Source organism: Zosterops lateralis (assembly GCF_965231275.1).
Source record: "Zosterops lateralis genome assembly, chromosome: 33".
Taxonomy (NCBI): Eukaryota; Metazoa; Chordata; class Aves; order Passeriformes; family Zosteropidae; genus Zosterops; species Zosterops lateralis.
The window spans coordinates 2234128-2257678 of record NC_139793.1 but is presented as its reverse complement, the minus strand read 5'-3'; the positions used below and the strand labels follow the sequence as shown (position 1 = coordinate 2257678).

General features: G+C 51.7%; 1 long non-coding RNA gene across 1 annotated transcript; it reads left to right on the top strand.

Moving 5' to 3' along the window:
• The first annotated feature begins 3051 nt into the window (after positions 1 to 3051).
• Positions 3052 to 5596, top strand: LOC310921356. The gene is made up of 3 exons (XR_014592117.1): positions 3052 to 3727; positions 4353 to 4466; positions 5487 to 5596. It is a non-coding gene; the product is annotated as an uncharacterized lncRNA (long non-coding RNA).
• The last annotated feature ends 17955 nt before the right edge of the window (positions 5597 to 23551 follow it).

Below are 23551 nucleotides of genomic sequence, written 5' to 3'. Positions count from 1 at the left end.
AGTTTATCGACTCTTCCTCGCTTCTCCTCTCCCTCTCCCGCGCTCCCGCACCCTCTCTCGCCGTCCCTCTCCCACTGTCCCACTCCTTTCCCGGCCTCCCTCTCCCCCTCTCGGGCCGGGCCATGCCCCGGCCCCGCCCCCGGCCCCGAGCGGGGCTGCTCTGTCCCCGCCCCCGGGCGTCCCGCCGCGGTCTCGCCTCCTCCCGGCTCTGGCCGTACTGGCGGTGGCGCTGCTGGGCTGGAATCAGTGCCCGGGGCTGCGGCGGCATCGCCGCCCTTTGGCTCTGCCTGGCCCGAGCCCGGCCCCGGCCCCGGCCCCGGCCCCGGCCCCGGCCCCTCCCGGGGCCCGCGGAGGACACAAGCGGCGCGGCCGGTCCCGCCGCCTCCGCTGCGGCTTCCCCGGCCCGAGCTCCTCCACTCGGCAGCGCGGCCGCCGCTCCCGAGCCGCTGGTGTCCCGTTGCAAGGAGCGAACGCCTGGGGATGCCCGGCCCGGGGCGCTTGGGGGGCGCTCGGAGGCCGTTGCTGGCCCCGGGCCGAGCGCTGACAGCCGCCTCTCGCCGGCAGGGAAGGCGCAGGAGGCCCTGCAGGAGCGGTACCGAGTGGGTTCGCTCCTGGGGCGCGGCGGCTTCGGCAGCGTATTCGCGGCGACGCGGGTCTCGGACGGCGCCCCGGTGAGCGGCGGGGCCGGCTCCGGGCACGGGAGGAGGCGGTGGAAGAGGAGGGGGCGGAGGAGAAGGAGGATGAGGATGGGGCTGGGCAGGGCGGGCGGCGAGCTCAGCCCGCTGCTCCTCTCGGCTTGCAGGTGGCCATCAAAAGGGTACCACGGAACCGCATCCGACACTGGGGCGAGCTGGTGAGTGAGCGGGGGCCCAGCGGGAGAAGCCGGGGCGGGGGTGAGCCGAGGCCCGGCAGGCTGGAAGCTGCCAGGACGCCTGGAGAGGGAGCGGGCGTGGGGCCAGCGCAGGACGCAGAGCATCCTGGGCTCGGTGAGGGTCTCCCCACCCCTAGCACGGCCTCAGCCCCACTGACAGCATCGTGGTCCTCCCGCAGCCCAACGGCACCATCGCACCACTGGAGGTTGTGCTCTTGGCCAAGGTCTCCACTGGCTTCCCTGGTGTCATCCAGCTGCTGGAGTGGCTTGAGCTCCCCAACAACATCATTATGGTGCTGGAGCGCCCAGAGAGGTGTCAGGACCTCCACCATTTCATTTGGGCAAGGAGGTTCCTGTCAGAGCAGGTGGCACGGGAGCTGTTCCGGCAGGTCCTGGAAGCTGTGCAGCACTGCACCAGCTGCGGGGTCCTGCACCGGGACATCAAGCCAGAGAACATCCTGGTTGACCTGGCCACCAGACAGGCCAAGCTGATTGACTTTGGCTGTGGCACCTACCTGCAACAGACAGCCTACACACAATTTGCAGGTGAGTCCACGCAGGGGTGTGCTCCCAGTTCCGGCATCTCATGGCCCAACATCCCATGGCCCAACCTGGGTGTGGCAGCAGGGATTCTCCCTTTTGCTGCCAGTCATGGTACTGAGTCTTCAACCAAGTTGCTTTTGAGCAGGGTTGGGTGGGGGTCCAGCTTTCAGCCCTGCTGGCAGCCTTTGCCAGCCACTCTGCCCAGGCCTGGTGCTGGGGCAGACAGCTCAACAAAAACACCCGTAGGTGGGGGTAACGGAGAAGCAGGGACTAGAACCAGTGCACCAGCCACTTTGGTGTGCAGACAAGAATGGGCTTGGACTGCTCTGCTTGCCTTGTTTGCCCTGGCTTGATAATGTTTTTGGGGCGATGCCGGCAGGGAGGGTGAGGATGTGTTTTTTCCCCAGCACTGAGTGGGCTTTTCCTTTGCATGTCATGGTCAGTCCTTGCCAAGGCTTCCACTGCCCTCTTCCAACACCAGTGGCTTTTTTTCCAACCCTGAGTTTGTACACAAGTCCCAGGTGCTGGTGAGAGAGCAGCGGGTCACCCCACGTGCCACTGGTGCAGCCCCCACATGCCCAGGGATGATAGGGCCAGGCTCTGGGAGCAGCAGCATCCCCCTGATGAACTCCATCTGTATTCCATAGGAACACCATCCTACAGCCCCCCAGAATGGACCGACTTTGGGTGGTACCACGGTGAAGCAGCAACGGTGTGGTCCCTGGGCATCCTGCTGCACCAGATGGTCTGCGGAGAGCATCCCTTCAGGAGGGGCCAGAACTTGAGCTGGGGCCAGCTCCCGCTGCCACAACGGCTCTCTCAAGGTGGAGTCTCATCTCTGGGCATGGGGGAATGCCAGTGCTGGGAGACAGCGGCGGGCTCGTGGGCATCCTGCTCTAGCTGCTGCTGAGGAGGTGACACATGTGCTGCTCTCCTCCAAAACAGGGAGTTGATGGGAAAGTTTAGGCCCAGCTCTGAGCACATGCAGCATAGCCTGGGCATGGGAATAGCGGGACAGGAGCCCTCTCCAGCTGACTGGCGGCTTCTGGTTTCTCTCCCCAGAGTGCCAAGATTTGATCAGGTGGTGTTTATCCCTGAACTCCTTGGACAGGCCCTCATTAGAAGACCTGTTCTGTGATCCTTGGATGCAGGATATTCATCTGCCCTAGAAGAAGGGAGAGAGCCACTGTTCGCTTTGATCCAGGGCCCTGGTAAGTTACCCCCCCATGCATGCCTTGGCAATGGGAAGCAAAGCAACCCAGACTTTTTGCCCTGCCTGTGTCACTGCACAAGGGTGACTGGATGGGCACAGGCAGCCCTTGTGCTGGAGCTGAGCTGCTCTGCCCAGCACTGGTGGCCACCATCCAGGCTGCTTTTGCTTGTCCTGGTTCACTGACAGCTGGGGCTGTGGACAGAACACTGACAGGCTGGTCTCACCCCCAGGGAAGAAGGAGCTCCTGGACAAGCTGCACCAGGTCAAGCTGCTGGTGCTGCTGGAGACATGGAGGATGACAGCAAGGATGACAAGCTCTTCCTCCACCTGGCCACCGACAGCTGAAGATGCTGAACTTTGATTCTGGCACCTTCTTCAAAGCCAGGCTCCACAGCGAATTTGCAGATGAGTCCACACCCGGGTGGATGCTCCCAGATTTGGGCATTGCATGGCCTGGCAGGGAACCAAAGGTTCCTCCTTTGCTGGGCTGGATGCAATGAATTCTTCAGTGGGCTGCCCTGCTGCTTTTGGGCAGGGCTGGGGGGTGGGCTGGGTGGTTACAAAATAGGAGTTGGCTCCTGGCCCTGTCAACATCCCCCACCACCCACCGTGCCCCAGGCTGGGGCTGGGGTAGCCAGCCCAACACAAACAAAGCCCCATGGGGGGTAGAGGTGGGACTCCAGAACCTGTCCATGGGCTGCTTTGAGTTGCAGGAAGGAAGGGCTTGGGCTGCTGCACTTCCCTTGTTTGCTTTGGGATCACCAGAACTTTGCGGGGGGAGGGGCAGTGAAGAGGGGATGGGAGAAAGCCTGGGCTTCCCTCACTTGTGGGTGGGTTTTTCCCCAGCATGTAGGGGTTGGGCCTTCCTCAAGCCCCTGACAGCTACAAGATCTTTTACCTTTTTTCTTGTTTCCCCTTTTTGTCTGTAATCTATTCTCAATAATTAGTTGTTTGTTTTTCTAAAGGAAACGTTCTAGGTAGTGTCCAGTCTGGGCTGGGAAGTGCTTGGGACCAGCTGTAGCGTGGATGGGCCGTGGCCTTGGAGAAGGATGAGGACATGGTTTGGGAGCAGCTTTTCTTGAGGCAGCTGATGGCATAAGGTGGGTCCACGTCTTCTTGGCATGGGTGAGAGAAGAGGTTTTGGGGGATGGCAGCGAGCACAGGAGCATCCTGCTCTGGGCAGCTGCTGAGGGCTGGATCTGCCATGGCTGGCTGCAGGCTGGGCACATGTCCTGCCCTCCTGCTCTGCTGCCAAGGGCAGCAATGATGGGCAGCTTTGGGCCCAGCTCTGAGCACGGCCAGCATGGCCTGGGCACTGCAGGTGGTTGGGACAAGGGCACAGGAGCCTTCAGCTGATGGGTGGTTTCTGGTTTCTCTCCTTGCAGCTGGGCTCTGCAGATGCTGTGGGTGCTCTGGGCTCTGCCAGGGCTCTGCTGGGCTCAGCCCTGGGCATGGCTGGGCTGGCTGTGCCCTCAAATGGCTCTGGCAGCTTTGCATCATTTGAGCCCGTTCCGAGCACAGCGCCTGAGCTTTCTGCTTTTGCAGGTGAGTGAGACTCTCCTGCAGGCCAAGAGATTGCAGTTAGGGGTGCACACCCAATTGGCAAGAACCCAGATGCTACACGATCCCAACTGAACACCTGGATCTCCACAGGATGTTTTATCTGCCCTACTCCTCTCTCCTTTTTGGCTGGAATTGTGCAATTGCACTTTCTTCCTCCTCTAGAAGTGCCACGAGTGGGCCAAACGTGGCGAGGGGGCCGTGTTCCTGAGGCAGTGTGGTCTGGAGTTGGTGGATGAAGAATTGCCCTTCTGCACTTTTACACCAGAGGAAAAAGCTGTAAGTGGGATGTTCTGTCCTTAAGAAAATCCTGAGCATTTCAAAGGGAATGTGCAGCTCATTCACAGGGTGAGAAGGAAGGTCATCCTCTAAAGGATTTGGGGTTTGATGGAGTTTAGATTCCCAGTCCTGCTTGAAGCTGGAAGGGTACAAGCAATTCCCTCTTGCTTCAATCACAATTTAAAAACAATGTTGAAAACAATCCCCAAAATCTTTAGAAGAGGCTGCTGAGGTCAGTAAGATGGGTCCATGTCATCAGCACATTCACAAAGTAAATACCTGAGTTCTCTTTTTCAAAAGATCAGTTACCTCTTAATGCAAAGTTACAGAAGATACTCCACTAAAAAGTTGGAGTTTGATTTTATCTTTTACATTTATGTAGAATTTTTTTCTTTTTTTTCTTTTTTTTTTTCCTTTTATGAAAGAGATAACATGTCCTATAAATGTCTTTTGCTGCTGGTTCCCGTGTGGAGCAGCTCCCTTCCCGCTGGCTGAGCTGCTCAGGCAGAGCCCGGCAGCTCCTGGCCCTGCAGGGCTGAGGCTTTTCCCCATTGCTGTGCACAGACTGATGGAGCAGCACTGCTGAACACAGGGACACACAGAGGGAGCAGAAGCAGCTGCCTTCGTCAACCTGCAGCTCCAAGGCCCAAACTGTGAGCAGACAGGGCTGGAAGAGCCTGGCAGGCTCCCTGTTTGCTGTGCTGCCCGACTTGTGCCTGGCCCAGCTCTGTGGGTGGCAGAGGGAGAACAAGGGGCAGCTCCCTGCCAGCCCCAGCCCAGGGACCCCTCCGGCCCTGGGGCTTGGGACACTGTCAGCACCTGCTGCTCCAGCCACAGCTTCTGCTGGCCCTGACAGCAACAACCAACCTGTGGCTGATCCTGAGGGAGCAGCAGTAGGGCCTGGATCTGATCCCTCAGTCTGGGGCAGGGCAGGACAAATGACCCCCACAGCAGCAGCAGCAGCAGCACACAGAGCTGACTTTCAGCACAGCCCCTGCCACTCTTCCCTCTCGTTTGCAGGGGTGTCACAGCAGCCTGAGGCACCTGGGAGCTCTCAGTGCCAGCAGGGAGTTGAGATGGCAGCCCTGGGCTCCTGGAGGTTGTGCAAGGAACAGAAGTGGCAACTCCTTCTCCACACAGAGCTTCCTGATGGAAAAGGTTGCTGTGAGCAGGCAGCTGCATGGGCAGAGAAAAGAGGCTCTCAACCACTGGATCTGTGCCAGTTCCAGTCCTGGGCAGCAGCCACTGAGCCCCAGGGGAACAGAGAACACAGCAAGAGGGACAAAACCAGTCAAATGCAGAGACTGGAGAGAGCCAGACCTAGGAGAAGGAACAGCTGCTTCATTGCACTCTTGGAGAAAGCTCTTGCCTCCTTCAAAGGGCTCAAATGCAGGAAGGGCAGAGAGGAACACCAAACAATGCTCCTGTTTTCACACCTTCCCCTCTCCATGTCCCAGAAGGAATTGGATGGACTGTATTCTTCTCTCTGAGTCGTCTCATTCAGCATGAGCAGCTTAGCACCAGGAACTAAAGGAACTGATGCCTTGGGCCACAGGAGCTGAGTAAGAAGAAACTTTCTGAGCAAATGAATGCTGCTAACATGGATCTTGTTGAATTCAGCAGATAGAATCATGGAATCATAGAATCCTTTGTGTTGGAAAAGACCTCTAAGCTCATCCAGTCCAGCCAGTCACCCAGCAGTGTCAAGCCCAGCACTCAACCATGTCCCTGAAGTACCAAGGCGTGGAGAACAGCCCTGAGGGAGGCCTGAACAACAGGCCCTGAGCCAAAGGTGGCCTCTGGATGAACCTTCCAGCCAAAGGTTATCTCTGTATCTGCTCACTAATGAAATATGTGCGATCATTAGCATTGTGTTCGATGAATCCACTCATTAGTAAAACATATATTGACTTTTCTGTATTTAGGAGCTGGACAAGGCCATGGAATGTGACATCTGGCCTTGTTTGTGGGTGTATGGTCAAAATCAACTCCCCTGGTTCCTCCTTGGGCCCTGGCCAGGCTTTGGGAAGAACCTAAGAGCAGGATGAATCCAGATGTTGCCACTCTAGAAGTGCTGTCAGTTTGTTTATTCAGCACTATGACAGCTGGGCCCTCTCCCAGCCAGGCTGGAGCCTCACCTGTGCCTGGGGGCACCTGCAGGAATTCCCAGTGTTCAGGAGAGGCTCTGCAGTCCTTGGCTGTGACAGCTTCCCCCAGCTGATGTGTGGATGTGGGTGATGGCAAAGTCTGAGGGGAGCTGGTGAATGATCTTTCCTACTCACTGTGGGCAATCTTTGGTAGTGATGACTGGGTGCACTGCTGAGCTGTTCCTTTTGTGCTCCTTTGCTGCTTTGAACTAGAGGAAATTACACTTCATTTGGTCAATTCCTTCCGTTAGTGTCTGTGTTTTTGGTGCTGACCCTGCCCACTGGTAAAACAACATTGGCCTAGTCTGGCCAGATCACAACCAAATGTCACTTTTGAAATGTAAATGTAAGGAATCAGTGCCATCAGAAATTCTGGGATGGGAAGGCCTTCTCTAGACTTTGCTGGCTCTGGAGTGGGCTGAGGTCTGAGCACTGTGCAAGCCATGGGGGAGTTGGTAAAAAGAAGCTGAAGCCCTGGATGTCTTGAAATGCATCCAAAAGTTGCCTATGGAAAAAGGAAAAGAACTTGTGGGTTTGGAAGACAAAGCTGAATTTTGTTAAGAGCACATTGGAAACAGCACTAACAGAAGGAATCCATTATTGTTGGAACACTCCCACATGGAGTGACAGAAGAAGGTTTCAATCTTGAGCTCAGATGCATTTATGCAAGTGAAATAATATTCATGTAATAAATAACTATATATATTTATAATATAGCTAGACACCTAAATATGTATTTATAAGTATGTATTTATAAAGATTTATTTATGTATCTATATTGATATATCTGTTTCTATCAATATCTATATATCTGTATCTACATATAAAATAATAATAATGTGAAATAATGCTGACAATACTACTTTGGTGGCTTTGCCTGTTCAAGGATGTAACACTAAATCCCCTATAGAAAAGCATTGGCCAGGACCCGAATGTCAGTGGTCAACTTTGTGAGATTGTATACAATGAAAAAAAGGAGGAAGGCATGAAATTGGCTGTTTTTATAGGGTTTGCTGATACTATGATGCAGAAGGCTTTGTCTGTTACTGTGAAAAAGACAGTGATTAGGACTGCTGGGTTGTTCATATCCCAGACAATCCCCAAGCTTCGGGATTGGTTGAATGGATGAAGGAGTTGTTGAAAGAGCAGTTGGAAAAATGAGGAGATGGGAACCTGTCCCGATGGAAAACCCATCTCCCAGATGTGCTCCATACCCTTAACCATGGCCCCACTGGGGAAATGGAAACCCCTGGGTGTGCACAGCTGCAGCCAGTTTGCAAATCCAACCATGGACTGTGAGACTTTGACTTCCTGGGAAATTGTTGTGGGTGCGATGGCCCCTGACAGGGCCACCCCAGAGGCTGCAGGGCTGGATCTCCATGCACTAGAATTAATTACGATAAATCAGAAGCAAATGAGAGTTATCAATAGCAAAACAGGAATTCAGATTTCTCCAGGACACTTTGGGTGGATAACTGCTCACTGGAGCTTGGCCTTGCAAAGTGTTCATGTCATGGGAGGAGGAATTGATGCAGATTTTCAAGGAGAAATGAAAGTAATTCTGTTAAGCAATAGTCAACAAGATTTGATTATTCAAACCCATGACAGGCTAGCACAATTATTGATATTGTCAGTTTTAAACACAATTGTGAAAGAAGGAGGTCCACCTGAAACGATGGGAATATGTCCCTGCAGATGTTACAGGATATATTTACAGATCCTGCCACAACAAATCTCCCTGTTTTCCCCAGAGGTCCCTTTGGAAAATGCTCTGATCCACGGGGCAGTGATCTCTGTAGCTGTTCCTTGGTGAAATGTGGATTTCCCTTTTTCTATTTGAAAACCAGACAAGGCCCCATCTGGCCTTGTTTGGGGGTGAAGGATCCAAATCAACTCCCTTGGTTGCTCCTTGAGCCCTGGCCAGGCTTTGGGAGAAGCCAAAGAGGAGAATGAAGCCAGTTATTCCTGTACTAGAAGTGATGCCAGCTTGTTTGTTTAACAGTGTAAAAACTTGGCCCTCTGACATTGAGCTTGGGGCCTCAGCTGGGGCTGGAGGAACCTGCAGGAATTGCCAGTGTCCAGGAGTGGCTCTCCAGTGACAGCTGTGACAGCTTCCTCCAGCTGCTGTGTGGATCAGAGTCTGAGGGTAACTGATGATGGACCTTTCTAAATCAATAGAGGCAATCTTTGGTGGAAATGACTGAATGCATTTCTGGGCTCCTTTTGTAAGCCTTTGCTAACGATTATGTGCTTTGCTGAGGTTTTCCTTTTGTAATTCTTTGCAACTTTGCCTTATATAAATGACACAATTCCTTAAGTTGGTGTCTGTGTGTTTGGTGCTGACCCTGCCCACTGGTGAAACTGGGCCCTGTCCTGCCTAAGGGTTACCAGGGAAGACAAAAACCCTCACTCCAAATGTCACCCCTTCCTCCTTGTTTTCCGCATTTTATACACTGTGCATGATGTCCTGTGGTCTGGGGTATCCCTGGGGTCACTTGGGGTCCCTTGTCCTGGCTGTGTCCCCTCCCAACCTCCCTCACACCCGCAGCCCCTCCCCAGCATGGCTGGACAAGGGGTAGGAAAGGCCTTGGCTCTGTGTGAGCTCAGCAAGAACAAAACCATCTCTGTGGGATCAGCCTGTGCTCAGCACCCGACCCCAGCAGTGTCCCAGTGCCAGCGTCTGTGGCATCAGTCCCCACAAGGGGTTTCCATGGCAATTGCCATGACAGGCGACCCAGGTGTCACACCCCAGTGGGGGTTGCCATGGAAACAGTGGCCAGCACTGACCCTTTTTGTCTGGCTGAGCTGCCTTTGGCCCTGGCAGTGGTGTTTGCTGCTGGTTCCGTGGCACCTGAGCAGCCAGCGCGGCACAGGGCAGGTGGCCATGGCACAGCCCCCAGCAAGGGATCCCCTCTGGCTCTGGGCACTGACCCCAGCCCTGAGCAAGGGGCCCAGGGCAGGTTTCCATGGCAACCAACCATCCATCACAACGGGTGCAGGCCTTGGTTGCCATGGCACCAAACTAAGGAACGGGTCCCTGTGGTCGCTGCCATGGCGCCTGAGGCCATCACCAAGTGTCAGTGCAATTGTACCTGGAACAACCCTGGCACCGCTTTGTCCGGAGGGTTGCCATGGCAGCCCAGGACAGCAACAGCTCTGCAGGCAAGTGGCCACAAACCGTGGCTGCAGAAATGGGCCCTTGGGGTGCTTTCCAAGGAAATTTGAAGTGATGAAGACTGCCATGGCATTCAAACCCAGCAGTGAGCTCAGTGCAGTGTCCATGGCCACAGCCCCTTGCAATGGCCCAGGACAGGTTGGGATGATGATCCACCCTCACTCCTGGCCCAGGCCAAGGCTGCAGTGCCCTTCCCCACAGCCTGTGTGCACTGAAGCACTTCCAGGGCTCTCTGCATTTCCCTTCCCCTCACTCTTGGCTCACTCACACAGCTCCCAACAACACACTTGGTGCTTCAAGGAGTTCAAAGCTTGTCTGTCCTTCAAGAGGTGGTCTAATTCTGCTTTCAGCCAACTCTGGACTTGTCTTTATTGTAGAATTTCTGTGTGTCTAAAACATTCCTTGCATGGCTCTGCCTTGGGGAAGGGGAACTTCCTTGGAGGCAGCTTGGGATTGGCACACCCTTGAGGAGTGTGTCTGTTTGCAGTGGGGAAACTCAGGAATTTAAGATTGCTAAAACAAAAGAAAAAAACCTTCTTTGCCCATGTACGGCCAGTTCTCCAAGTAAAACTGGTCCCAGGTGAGTGAGGAGAGACAGGATGGGGTTGAGGAATGGGAGGCAAGGTTCTCCAGACTGGGTGAGACCTCAAGTCACAGCTTCTCTGAGCGAGCCAGACCTGCTTAGGAGAGTCCCTGGATCAGTATCAGTCACTGAATGCTGCAATCACCTCTTTTGTAAAGAAAACAAATACACCCTTGAAAATAGGAATGTGGATTTCTTAGAAACTCTTTGAAATATTTCTCAAGTCCAGGAAAAAAGACTTCCCAAAGAACTGCACTAGAGCTGAGGGAAATCAAGGCAGAGCCATGGTTTGACAGGACTTGCTTTATCCTAATGAGCCCCGTGGTGCATTTGGTGCTGAGCCCTTGAAGCTCAGGGCCTGAGAGGAGATTGCACCAACCTTTCCAGGAGTCAAAGTCAGAGGACAAACCCAAAGTGTCTTGAGGCATTACTGGGTTCCACTGAGCTCCATCCCCAACACAGGCTCCTTACAGAGGTCTTGGAGGAGAGAATTGGAGGCCAGGATTGCACAACAACCTCTCAGAGACTCGGTGTGGAAAGGAAAATCCAAATTACCTTAAACACCTTGAGTATCTCAGAGCATTAATGAGCCCCACTCAGTGTCAATAGAAAGCTCAAGGGACTCATTAAAGCAGATCATTGGAGGTCATGATTGCACAAACATCTCAGAGACTCAGTGGCACAAAGAAGTACTTAAATTAACCCTGAGTACTTTGAAGGGTTAATGGGCCCCACTGAGTGTTGTTACTGGCTAAGAATCTCAAGGGACTAATTAAAGCAAATCACTGGAGGGCATGATTGCACACAAACCTCTCAGAGACTCCAAGGCAAAAAGCAAAACCCAAAGTCCTTTGAAGAACCTGCAGTCCCTGTGAGCATTACAGACCCCACCCAGGCCACTCCTGATCAGGGCTCCCCAGAGACTCGTTCCAGCAGATCCTTGAGGCCACTGGGATGTGATGGGAATGCTGAGTGCTGAGGGCAGGACAAGGGGCTGACAGTGCCCAGCCTTGCTGGGGGCAAAATGTTTTTGGTGTTTTTGTTGTTGTTGTTGTTTTGTTTCTTTTTGCATGATTCCTCCCTGGCAGCTGTGGGTGGAGCTGTGGAAGTGTATCTGCCAGCAGCCTGTGGCACTGTGGGGGTGGCCAAGGTGACCTTCCCTGAGCTGTGTGCAGAGAAATGCCCATCAGTCCCAGGCAGAGCTGTTCAGTGGCCGGCCAGTTTTGTTGACTGGACACAGCTCTGGACGCTTCCCTTTGGGCTGCCTGACCATAAACTTCAGTCTCTTAGCCTCTTAAATTTTAGCCTTTTGACCCTCCTGTTGGGTCATTCAGATAAGTTTTAGCAATCTTTTCCCAGGACTCCAAATCTATTGAGAAAAAAGGGATCTTGATTATATTTGTTTCCCTGTCAGCAATTGTAGCCTGGCTTAGGGGTGCTTTAGTTTGTTTCCTGGTTCTTGGTGGGGGAAGTTTGGGACTTGGTGGGGGACCTTTAAGTTTAGTTGGCCTTCTGGTCCTTGATGCTACTGGACCTTGTGGGGAAGGCTTAGGATCCGGTAAAGGGGGTTCAGGCTCATCCCATTCACTGTAACTACTGGGTAATGGTGGGTATAACCTCGACGGTTCCCTTGACCCAGGAGTTGGTGGGGGAACATCTATCTCAATTGCCGAGGATTCTGATTTTTTTCTTCTTCTTCTACTACCCACTCCCCCCTCCACCCTGTTCTGTTTTCTAGAGGGTGGCAGAAGTTTCTCTACTGCATCTGCCTCCAAAACCCCTTCCTGATACACTTTTTTTGGGTGTGAGCATCTTTGATTTATTGAACATGTGCTGCAACACGGTTTGGGCTTTCCTCTGTTAGCTTTATTATCCTTTTCAAGAGCCAATACCAAGGGGTCAGATGGTTATCTAATCCTACAATCCGTTTGCCACTCAGGGTGTTTTAGGAGAGTGAAAAACATATCAGCATAAGCTACCTCTGACCCCTTTTGTTTATGCCAAAGGAAAAGCATCTATTGTAAAACTGTCTCATAGTCCAGTGTACCATTTACTGGCCATTTCATCTAACCTATAGAGTGGCCACCACTGTGTGCAAAGCTTAACAAGCTCTGTCTCAGTTTCTGTACCACCATAGCCCACCAAGTTTTTCCAGTGTGTTAGGATGCACCCCACAGGGCTCCCTTTAGAGGTCTTTTTACTCTCATTTGCCCCCTGCACAGAGTTCTTTTTCTCCCAACGCCTCTTAACCTTATCCCAACTCTTACGTTTCACCTGGTAGTCCTCTGGCACAAAAATATCCTTGGCCACACTCAACTCTGAGGCTCTCCACTGGTTTCTGTAGAGGTCCTGAAACCCTGTTCTCTAACAGTTCAAATATTCTACTGCTACCGTGTGCCACTCGACCAGTTACCAACAAAACACGTACAGCTATCTGAGTAGCCTTCTGCTCCTTCCAGTGGCAGGATTCACAAATTCCCTTTGTAGGTGCCTTCCACCTGAGCATTTGTCTGGCCCACGACTCCTGGCAGAGTACACAAGGAAACACAATCCAAGGGTTACAGTAGCAACCCTTCCTTGGGGCAGGGGACTTCCTCCAAACCAGGCTCTCGATTCCTGTGCCTCCTATCCCTGCACATATAGTTTTACTAATAAACAAAAAGGGATAAAAGCAGTTTGTTAGTTTGAAGGAAAACCGAAAAGATTAATATTATCTTCCAAGTGGAGCTCGGGGCTCTGTTGGGAAAAGAACACGGAGTTACACTTTTTCACCAGAAGATGGCAATAGTTTCTCACAATGCTCACCACACACAAAACGGGGCGGGGAAACACTTCTTTACTCAGCCTGGGAAACCACACAATACAGTGGGGCACTTGTCAGGGTCCGCAAACATATGCGGGGAACCTGATGGTTCGTTTTGGAGATCTCAAAGCGCAAAAGACACAGCGGGGGACAACTCAGTTTGCTTAAACAAAAAATGCACTTTTATTTAGTGCCCACAATGCGATAGTAGGGAAAGAAAATAGAGAATAGTGAGAAAGATAGAGAAAGAGGGGGAGGAGATTATAGCTACCAACATGGAGAGTTGGAATCCTCAAGGCGTAGAGATGCCCATAGATGCGATCTTCTCCAGTGGGGTGATCACAAAGGTGTTCGGGGTCTCCAGAGTCTTTATAGGTTGGTTGAGGTGAGGACTAAGGCGAGTGGCATGGAGCCAAAGGGAACCAAGCGAGTGGCACAGAGCCGAGGCAGGCACCTGTTAACACAGGTGGTGCTCAGGAACAAGCTGCCCCTGGTACGGACAGACCAGTTGGGACAAACAGTCTCAGCTCAGTCCACTGTAACCAGTCCCATTGTTCTTGCATTCCGTTCTCGTGGAGATGCATATCAGTCCTCCAAGACTCGACAAACGTTCCACCTCAGCTAGGCCAGGGGCTCTCTCAAAGTCCAGGGTCTCAGTCTCCAACCATCGGAGACAGTTGTGGGGCATAACACATCTACAGACAGACTCTGACACCACCCCGTGACTCACGACTGACGACAAAGGTGTTCTTCCATCAGCAGGGTTCCGTAGTCTTGTGAAGTCTTCAGGACTCGTCCACATTGGCAGTATATCCCAGAAAAACAGAGACAATAGAGAGGGTGTAGAAGAGAGAGAGGGGGAGAGAGAGAGAGGAGAGAAGAAGGAAAAATACGGAAAGGGAATAGAAGCAAAAATGAAACAAAAATTAAAGAAATTGATTATAACGATTTTTCACAACACAAATCACTAAATAATTAATATAACAATTTTCAAAAGATTAACTCAAATTACTAAATAATTCATATAATACCATCAATTAAAATAAACAATTACAATTTTAATCAAATACTTAATTGAAAACAATTTTCTTTCACAAAATTCTTTAAAATTTTAAAGTGATAATAATTTCCAACCAAAAAAAAAACACTTTAATTTTTAATTAACATAACTAAGACAAAGCAACATTAATTAAAACAACAAACCATTTCAAATCAGACTGCTGTTGCAGGCCTAATTTTCGCTGTTCGGGTAGTGCGTCTTATGTCAATAACTTTAGGAGTGTCCTTTGCAAAAGGGATGTTGACTAAACCGTATGCTCTCATTATAGATGCCAAATGTGTCAACTGCTTCGCCATTTTCCAATTTAGGATGTATAAAATGACTGATTAAACAAGGCCAATCGAAACCAAAATCAAAAGGACAACAATAGAATGACACACTTTGTTTAGGATACCTGTAGCAGTAGGTGACCACCCAAAAGGGTATCCCACCACCTGTATTCAGCATCCTTTTTTACCCTTTCCATAACACGATGTATTATCTTCACATCATGATGGACTGTTACCAAAGTTTTCTGTCCATTTTTCTTATCTTTTCCAAAATTTTTATTAAATCCTGGTGAAGCAACAATTGCTTAACTAAGGTCAGGTTCATTCCAATGGGGGCAGGCATTATCTGGTGAATCAGTGTGAAATTGGATTGTAAAGGATGGTAGGACGTAACTGGGGCTTTATAAGAGAAGTCACATCCTGTAATCGTGGTAGAATTACAAACACAAAAATTTGAGTGATTTTTAGTATCTACCATTACATTTTCTACAACTACAACATCACAGTCAGTCCTAAAGCAGGCACACCCATTGCCTATATACACGAGCACTGTTCCAGGAGCTTCGTTAGGATGTACTTCAAAATGACAAATATTTTGCTCAGTGTCCAAACAAACGTCCTGAGCTATGATTGCATTACTTTCACAAATGAAATCTTGCTACTCCCTAACAACACAAGATTCTAAATTGACAGTTTGCCATTTCTCACCAGTTTGATGGGCCCATTCTCTATGCTCGGAAGGATAGAGAATAGCTCCATCATGGTTTATACCTAATGCAATGATAGGGAATACCAAATGTACTGAAGCATTGCCTATTGTTAACGCAAAAGCTGTGACTGTGTTGGTATTGGGGTTATAGGTAAAGTTCACCAATTTCCACCAGGATTGGAATTCCCTTTCAAAATAGTTTGAATTGTTCCAGATTATTTTCCAAATTTCAGTAGGAAGAATTCCTTCTTCTTCTTCTTGCCTTATAATTGAGGCAACAACCATCTGCATCCAAAGCTGTGCCTGGATGCAGCTAAGGGCCAAAGAAACATTGTTTTGTGTAGCACCAGGTGTATCAATTACCAATTTGCTATCATTCACATTTATCTTTTCCCAATTTGGTAACATGTTTAATAGCAACCACTGTTGCGTCCCCAAAGCCAATAAGGACGATTATAATGATTGTTGTAATTTGGTCAATTATTTAATTGTGGCAACCAATTTGTTCATTAATATTTCTGAATCAATACTATTTAAAATTCCTGTTTAAAATATTTATCACGGTTTATATGGCCTTCATGTCCCTCGGAGTTCTCCTGTGGAAAGTAAGCACAACAGAATCTGCCACAAGGAGGCAGAAGGTTAGAATGATGAAAATTATCCAGCCTGTATTTGTCCGATGCTCTTTCCCTAGAGCATCAAAGGCTACCCATGTATATTTATTCAGAGGGGTTTTCAGCACTAGTGGTACTTCCCCTACAGTAGGGAGGTCCACCAAAACAGGTTGTCCAGAGTAACGTGCTGGATTGTTGGAATCACTTGGTCCCCATAGTGAGGGAATTATGCTCGGAGCTGTCAGGCAAAAAGCAAAAGGATCAGTAAGCCAAGGATTTGCTGACTGTTCAGGGGAAAAGAGAGGGGTAATGACTGAGGCAGGTTTGTCTTGGATGCTATCCAAGTTTTCTGCTTCTTGTTTTGCTAGATTTTTCACAGCTCTTTCAGTTATTGAGAAGATGTTACAATAATGTTCAATCTGAGCAGACCACTGCCTTACTGAGGCCCTCTGGGCCACCCCGTCAGGTGGGGGAGGGGGTCCCAGTAGTGACTGACTTAACTTTGAAGGAGCCTCTCAAGACAATTGGTTGTTGTTGTGCAATTTTCTCCACTTTAGGAGAGCTAAACTAACCACAAACAAGCCTTTCTCACAAGTTGTGTACCTCTTTTCAGCATCTTTAAAGCCACGGGAGTAAAAGCTGACTGGTCTGATCGGGCCTTCAGGACCCCTCTGCCATATATGTACTGATATCCTGAGGTAGCAAATCCCCATTCTACCTGAAAAGGATCTGTAGGATGAATAGGGCCAAGGGCTTGGTGAGCAGTTGCTTCAAAAAGCAACAATTGTAATGCTTCTCCCTGAGAAGGGCTCCAATCCCATTTTACTCCCTTTCTCAACAAATCATAAAGAGGTCTAGCAATAATTGAAAAATCTGGAATGTGTTTTCTCCAAAGTACAAACAGTCCTCAAGTTTGTTGGAGTTCTTTTCTAGATTCAGGCATTTTGATTTGATCTAAAGAAGTTAGGGTGTCTGGTGGGATACATGTCATACCTCCTTTCCACCAGATTCCTAAAAAATTCACTTCCTGAGAAGATTTTTGTATTTTCTCTGAGGGGATCTGCTGACCAAGGTTTTCTAAGTGGGAAATTATTTTCTGCTGAACATCCCCCACTACTTCTTTTTCCTCTCCTCCCACCAAAATATCATCTTCTAGTTTTTGAGCTAAAGCATGGTGGGCTAAAGTTCCCTTTTCTGGTTTTTCATTAGGAGAAGGAATTTTGGGTTTGTCCTCTGCGTGCTTCACTGGTCCATATTTTCCACTGTTATGACTGCTGTTAGATTGTGTGCTAGGGGTAGCAAAAGGTGGGAAGTCAGTGGAGTCACTGGAACCGGTTTGATCACTTGTATGTCCAAGAAATCTTTCAAGCCTATCTACCGGGGTGATAGATGCTATTGTTTTTTGAAGAAGAATTGCTGTTGGTTTAAGAGACTCTGGCAAACCTCGAATTAGGGGGGTGATAATCTCGGGTTTGACAGGCTGTTGCATTGGTGACTCATAGCCAGAAATTAATTTTCTTTCATGCATCATTTGCAAGCATGCAGCTTTGTGTATGTTTTCTAGGAGTTGGTTTGAGGTACCGACTATTGCCAGAGGGTTGCCCCTTTCAAGGGGGCTTAGTCCCCCTGCCCAGTAAGCTGCACGCTGTGTCAGGGACCATGGAGCATGTGTATTCCCTGTTGTTAAGAAAACTCCATGTCCCCAATAGCCACTTGCTTCTTGTTCACTTAATTTCATTTGGTCACCCCCAGTAAGCGAAACTCTAAAGACATACTCCGTCTCTGATTCACTAGGAAGTCGGGAGTATTCTTTCTTTAATTTAGCTAATTCAGTGGCTGTGTATGGTGTTTCTTTGGTGGTTATGTGGGGATCATGATCCTCTCCATTTATATAATTATATTCTGTTTTGATGAGAGGTCTCAAGTTGGAGCAAGAGTGTTCCCCACAATTTTGCATGTCTACTAATTCTTTCTGAGGGTATATTTGTTTAATGTTACATATCTCCTTTCCTTCTATCTCTTTAGGTGAATCTGCAGATTTTCAGTTTTTACTTTGCTCTTCTGCAAGGGAAATCTGCAGAACCCAAATAAACCCAAATAAACCCAAATAAACCCAAATAAACCCAAATAAAGCTGATTTCTTTCCTGTTCTAATAGTTTTTGCAAAGCTGCTACCAAATCTTGCAGGGATTCTATTACTGCTTTTTCTTCACTTACCCATTTAAAATGGGTTTCTATGGCTGCCGAAAGACAGGCCCCAAAACTGAGCAAAGAATGGTTTTCTTTCTGCCCAGTTTATACCTAGCATCATGTTGCAAAGAATATATTCTATCTACAATGTTTTCACATTTAAACCAATTATCCTGTGCCCATCCTTCTCCGGCTGGAGAAGGTCTAGCACCATGTTTTGTTAACAAAGCATAAAGAGTATCCTTATCTTTTGTGCTAGAGTTTTCAGTCATTTTTTGTGAAAACACATAAAAACTCACACACAGTCCCATCTTTTGCACAGTGAGATAATTTCTGAAAATCCTGACGACAGGGAGTGCTATTCGCCTGGGTGTATACAGTTTGCGGGAATTTTCCCTCGCCTCCCTTGCTTTCTAACAGCGCTCACCAAAGTGGCGTGCTAGCTGCGGCTGAGACGAGGGTCCTTCCCCTTCTACAAACTATATAAAACCCGCAGCTCCACAGCCTATCAAGATCCTGTCCGTGACACCAATTTAATGTCAGGGTCTGCAAACATATGCGGGGAACCTGATGGTTCATTTTAGGGATCTCAGAGCGCAAAAGACACAGCGGGGGACAACTCAGTTTACTTAAACAAAAAATGCACTTTTATTTAGTGCCAACAAATGCGATAGTGAGGAGAGAAAATAGGGAAGAGTGAGAAAGACAGAGAAAGAGGAGAAGGGGATTATAACTACCAACGTGGAGGGTTGAGTCCTCGAGGCGCAGAGATGCCTATAGACGCGATCTTCTCCAGTGGGGTGTACATAAAAGTGAGCGGGGTCTCCAGAGGTTTTATAGGTTGGTCAAGGTGGGGACCAAAGCAAGTGGCACAGAGCCAAAATGTTCACACATTTTGGGACGGTAAAGATGCCCCTCCGGCAGTAGGAGAGGCGACATCTAGCTTGTGACGGGAAGCGAATTGGAAAGGAGACCGCCCCGGCTGAGCACCGTACCCCGCCGTGGCCTCCCCACGACAGGGAGAACGCCAGGAGGTCCGGGCTGCCGAGGGGCCCTCTCCGATGTGCCCCAAAAAGCCTCATTGATCAGACGAAAAGAAAAGCAGCCACAGAAAGGGCCACGGGGGCCCCAACACGGCCACGGCTCCTGGGACAATGACAACGGTAGCCAGCCGTGCCAGCTCGCCCGGCCGGCTTGGTCGCAGCGGAGAAGGAGCACGAGGGGTGCCGCCACCCACTCGCGCAGCTGCGGACGACGGTTCCCTCAGCGAGACAACAGGCGGCACGGGTTTCCTGCTGCCGGGGAACCCAGCCGAGCGTGCGAGAAGGTGCTACCAACCTCGCCATGGGCCACTGGCTCTCGCCCACCTCGCAGCGATCGGCTTCCCTCTGGAAAAGCCGGGGGGCTGGCAAAAAAAAAAAAAAGCACACACAGCGAGTCAACACGACCCGTGCTAGGCGACGGGGGTCGCGGGCCTGGGGAGAGGTGGGGGGGGGTGTGGAAAATGAGGCCTGCGCCTCTCACGCCCTTCTCTCTTCTCGCTCTTTTCCCCCACCTCGACCACCGCTTTTCTCGCTCTGCCTTCGTCTGCACGGCCCACGACCCTTCATCGCACACGCTTCTCGGTGCCGTGGCTTAGGACCATGAGGAAAAAATAAACCAAAACCAAAAGTCTGGGGGGGTGGCCCCCACTCCTCCCGCAGGCCTAAAAAGTGGACCCGGCTCAAAAACACCCAGCCCCATCGGCAACCACGGCAGCCGGGGCAGGCCAGACACCACGGGCTGCCCGGCATAGTGGCTTGACCACGCCAGTCACGACCGAAGGGAGGGCGGGACACCACCGCCCCGCCCACGACATTTCCCAGGGCTCTCTGTCGGGTTACAGTCCACAGGCCGGGGCGGCCCGGCCACCGCGGCCGACCGCCAGCCACACGAAATTCATTCTGCCCGCTCTGCGGGTCCCCGGCTTATGGCCGAGGAAGGTGGACAACTTCAACAACACACGGCTCAGAAGGGACGGGGTGCCGCCACCCCAGCCCCAACAACTCGTCTGGCGACTTCCCATCACCAAGCCCCTCGAGCAACCGGCACATGCCCCACGGCACGTCCCCGTAGCACTTCCGACACAGACGACACACATGCTGGCAAACAAGTTGGGAGGACCGGGGACCGAGGGCCTGCCTCCTCGGCAAACTGGGCCTGTCCTAGGGGCTTTCCTGGGAAAGGCTGGGTGAAAGCCTCAGGGGTCTCAACACCGTAGAGCCCCGGCCGCGCGCACCCTTCAAAAGCCACCGGCCACCACTGCAAGCAGATGGCTGGCCGAAAAATGCACCGGCGGCCAAGCGGGGCCTCGGCTTAAGGCAGAGCAGAAAAGGGACGAGCCACCGCTGCCTCGCCCGACACCATCATATCCCCAGAAGGAATATGGGGAGGGCCCTCACCCTTTGCGAAGCCAGCTGCAGCTGCGCTAGAGCGGGATGTGCCCGCGACTTCTCTCTTCATCTCACCCTCTGTACCCATCTCCTGGCCTTCAGCCGTCTCCTGCCCCCCTCGACGGTTGGTGGCACCCCGCCCTCCACTGTCAGCCTCCTTGGCACCATTTTCAAACTTTTCCCACCCCCGGCTCTTCTCCCGTCAACAAACAGAGTTCGCACAGCAGCAGCGGCGGCAGGGTGAGGAGCAGGCTGACAGGCATCGAGGCGGCCAGGGCCTCGGGCCGAGAGCCCACCGCAGAGTCCCGGCTGGCACGGGCTGAGGGCAACGGCGGGAGGCTTAGCGCCGTCCCCCGTCCAAGAATCTTTCCATTCTGCTCTTTCTGAGCCTTTTGGTCTGACGTCGTTCTTTCCTGCCCAGCCCCGGCCCCGGTCGAGCCCGCAGCGCAACGGCAGCACAACGAGCAGGGAAAGGGAGCAAGCGAAGTAAAAATCGAGGCCGGGAGCTGGGCTGCTGTCCATTTGGGACATTTGGGACGGAGGTGGCGGGAACGCCGCCGGCTCCCGAAGACTCTACTCTTCCCTCCTGGGGACAAGCCAGGCTCCCCAGGGTTTGGTGGGCAGGCACGAAGGTGAGCCGGGGAGAACAGGTCTACCCAAAGGGAAGGTTGGCCGACGGCAGCAGGTCTACCCGGGATCCGGTGAGCCGGTACGGAGTCTGGCCGAGGACAGCCCGTCTGCCTGGGAGTCGTGACCCAGGTACGGCATCCGGCTGTGGAGAACGGGCCTACCCGGGATCCGACGAGCAGGTACGAGTTCCGACCCAAGAGAACTGGTCCACTCCGGGGTTCAGCAAGCAGGTGCAAAGACGAGCCAGGGAGAACTGGTCTACCCGAGGTGAGCTGGGACGAGGACAACCGGTCTACCCAGGGTCAGCCGGGCAGGTGCGAAGGCAAGCCGGGGACAGCCGGTCTTCCCGAGGTAAGGTCAGATGAGGAACACAAGTGTACCCTGAATCTGACAACCAGGTTCGGGAGCCTGGCCGAGGACAGCCGGTCTACCCAGGATTCGCTAGCCGAGTACTAAGGCTGGACGTGGAGAACAACCGGTCTACCTGGAGTTTTGAAGCCAGGCCCGAAGGCCGACGCAGGGGAAACGGGTCTACCTGGGATTTCCCAAGCCAGGTACCAAGTCTGGCCGCAGACAGCTGGTCTACCCGAGATCTGAGAGCCCGGTGCCAAGGCCTGCCCAGGACAACAGGTTTACCCAGGGTTTACGGGGTACGGGGGCGGGACGAGGACAGCAGGTCTCGCCCGGGATTTCAAAGCCAGGTACCAAGTCCGGCCGTGGAGAGCCGGTCTACCTGGTATCCCAGGGCCAGGTAGGAGGGCTGGCCACGGACGACAGGTCTACCCGGGACCCGAGGGCCAGGTCCCGAGTCCGGCCCAGGATGGCAGGTCTACCCCGGCAGCTGACTGTTGGAGTCCAGGGCATCCCTCTGGGCGCCCTGGGAAGTCACAGACCTCGGAAGAGAGACCTGGGACCCAAGATAGAGGGTCTGGGGTCTGTGCAGGGGGGTTTGCCTGGCACAGAGCCCAGGAAGACACAGTCTTTGATTTTGGTCCATGTGAAAATCATCTAACACAGAGAAGAATTGCAAGTCACAAAGGTGTTACTGAGAGTAGTGTAGTTATCACTGTGCAGAAGATTTTGTAGTTTTGGGTTTTTAGAATGTAGATGCAAAGGGACAAGATGGTGGTTTTAGGGCGGTGCCCTGGGTTCTTCTTCTTCTCCCTTGGCATCCATCTTCTGCAGTGACGTGGGCACAAAATAGTTTCAGTGGATTGGATCAAAGTAGAAATGACCCTGTTAGTATAGGTGATAGACATTGGCATAGAATTGTAAACAATGGGTACGTAGTTATGTGTATAAGAGGTAGCGACCTCCCATCACAGAGGGGAGTCGCCTTGTGTCTGAGCTGCTGAGAACACCATGGCCGGACACAGGGGAGTCGCCTTGTGTCCGAGCTGCAGTGAACACCATGGCTGGACACAGGGGAGGGGGAGTCGCCTTGTGTCCGAGCTGCAGTGGACATCATGGCCGGACACAGGGGAAGGGGAGTCACCTGGTGTCCAGGCTGCTGTGAACACCATGGCCGGACACAGAGAATTGTAAGATAAGAACTAATAAACAACGCGAGAAACCAGAAAACCAAGACCTTGAGACTCCCTTCATTCTCGCGGAGAACACCGAGCACCGAGCTCAGCACAGAACACAGAGAAACAGAGTCAGACAGCAGACCTAAATCCTTCAGAGGTCAAGAGGGAAAATCACTCCGTTTGTGCCCACACGAGCCACCAGCCAGCCTTGGAATCTCGGGTGAGGAAACAACCAGATTAAAACCCCGAGAATTGGCGTCCCTGGGTGGGCACACGAGTGGGCACATGGATGGGCACGAACGGGCACGAATGGACACAGGTGTGGGCAGAATCGGTGCTTTCCAGTGGACACAGCAAAACCTCTGAAGGAAAGAAGACAAGCTGAGAAGACAGGGGAAGAAATCTCTAACCAGAGATGGCAGCTGATTGCAAATTCACCTCGGACCGACGAGTTCCAAGGGCCCAGGACTCATCTCCTGAAATCTGCAGGTCGGTGATCAGGAAACCTCCGAACTGAATTTGAGAACACCTGCACTGCATTCTTCGATTTTGGTAAGAACAGTTAAATTTAGAACACGGGAGGAGACCCTCTCCCGGGAAAAATAAGGGAAAACCTTCTCCGTGCAGCAGCAGAGTAGCGGGGAGGGAGGAAGAAACACTTTACCAGCTGGCCTGCAGCCAGCACCGGGTTTGTCTGTGGCCAGCCGCGAGCAGCGGGTTCTTTTGCTGGCCGGCAGCCAAGCAGGTCCTGTCGTCTGTTTTCAGCAGACGGGTCTCATACACCTCTTACAGGAGGTGGGGAAGGGGAGAGCCATCAGCCTCCTCTGGGATTTAATAGGAAGGGAGAGCTATCAGCACCCTCAGGATTACCGCAGATAGGTCAAAAAACCCTCGAGACAGGAGAGTCAGCAGGTCTCCTTGAGTTTAGCACAGAAAAGTCATCA